Source organism: Anneissia japonica, unplaced genomic scaffold (genome assembly GCF_011630105.1).
Source record: "Anneissia japonica isolate Jap-2015-1 unplaced genomic scaffold, ASM1163010v1 scaffold45942_len14733_cov116, whole genome shotgun sequence".
Lineage (NCBI taxonomy): Eukaryota > Metazoa > Echinodermata > Crinoidea > Comatulida > Comatulidae > Anneissia > Anneissia japonica.
The window spans coordinates 12,943-14,722 of record NW_022742519.1 but is presented as its reverse complement, the minus strand read 5'-3'; the positions used below and the strand labels follow the sequence as shown (position 1 = coordinate 14,722).

At 30.2% G+C, this 1,780-nt stretch overlaps 1 long non-coding RNA gene across 1 annotated transcript; it reads left to right on the top strand.

Annotated features, from left to right (window-relative positions):
• The first annotated feature begins 96 nt into the window (after positions 1 to 96).
• On the top strand, positions 97 to 1,012 carry LOC117119191. The gene is made up of 3 exons (XR_004447151.1): positions 97 to 118; positions 308 to 409; positions 968 to 1,012. It is a non-coding gene; the product is annotated as an uncharacterized LOC117119191 (long non-coding RNA).
• Positions 1,013 to 1,780: the final 768 nt, after the last annotated feature.

Genomic DNA, 1,780 nt, shown 5'->3' with positions numbered 1-1,780 from the left:
GAATTCATGTTGAAAATATGGTTAAAATAAAATAAATCCTGTTTTTAATTATTGTTATGCTTAATTGTTATTTTATTATTTATTAAATCCATAAGAGGCCCAGCAGTTAATCCGATAGGTAATATATATTTTATTATCATTATATAATATTATTATTCATCATCACCATTATCATAATTATTATTTGAATTATCAATATTAATATCAATATATGTAAGATTCATATTCTTATTTTCAAAACATTTTACTGGTTTTCTACCAACATTTTTAAGAATTGCTTTAATAATTTACGTCTTGTGCTCTTTAGACCCATGTACTTCCAATCCCTGTGTGAATGGGATCTGCAGAAAGTCAGGCTCTTCTTATTCATGCATTTGTAATCGATGTTATTCAGGAAGCAGATGTCAATGTAAGTACCGTAGTCAAAACAGGCCAGAAAATTATCAATTTAGAAATTAATAAGAATTGATTAAGCCAAATCAAGTGTATAGATAATACTAATGAGGAAACAAATTATCCCACTTCTGCAAATGAGTAGATAAATTACCGCATATTCTATGCAGTTAGATGCGTTACTGCTTAGAGTTTTGCCCATAAACGTACTATGTTTGTTAAAATGGAAACATTTTGAGCTCTAGGTAAATGATGATTGACTGTAAGGAAGCACGTAACCTTATTTATTTATATTTAAAAGCAAAAGCGGACACTGATCGCTTGTGATGTGATATACTAATGTGACTGACGTGTAAATATGAGAGCAGTTAATACTAAAAAAGTACACTTTAATTTGTAAAATTAAACCCCACTTTTTTGCTCTTCCAAGAAATCAATTTATAACATTAATAAATAGGAAAATTATTTTGTTTCGTCGAGAGTCACTGCGGCAAGGAATAGCCCGCTAGATGGTTGTTTTATTCTTATAAATTTATTATTGATTTTCCTGTACAACTTATTTTGATCTCCACAGACTATGATTCTAAACGCTGCTTAATCGAGCCCTTTGAGCCTCGGGGGCTGCCACTGAAGTAGATGGTCGTCTAAAGTAGCAGCTTCAGTCTTGGGTCTTGATAAGCAGGGCCACCAATATAAACATTTTTCTCAGTAGTACTAATAACTAGTGACTGATTAAGATGCATTTTATTTTTTTAATTATTATTTTTTTTGTACAGGTCTCCTTCTAATGAAAGACCCCTCCAATTGAAGACCATCTCCAATTAAAGACCACTTTTCCGTGGTCCCAAATTAACAAGTCTTTTATTTTTATTATTCTAATTAGAGACCAAAGCTGCTAAAGACCATAAAAACCCTGTCCCAAGAGTGGTCTGTAATTGGAGTCTGTAATTGAAATATTGTGAATGTAATAATACGGTAGCTTTTTAACAAGTCAGATTTAAAGCTAAATAGACTTAAATAAATCAGCTAGTATTAAATTGATCATTACGTTAAGTGGTTCTTATAATAAAATTGTGTGTTGAGTTTTTAGATTGTCTTCATGATGGGGCATGAATACAAATGCAGTGGCTATAGTTACAACAGTTTCAAACGAATTATTAATTCATTGGATGTTATTGTTCTAATCAAATCCATTAATTCAGTAGCATCCAGTCACACTGTTATTGAGTACAGTTTTATTTCCAAATACCAGTAAAATACTGTATGAAACAACATTTTATCTACTGTATTTTATATATTTTTTTAAATCTTTGTTTATCTCGTTGCTTATAGTTTTGTATTGTTTTGAAATTGGAATAAATTCGTATTGATTGATTGATTGAGATTT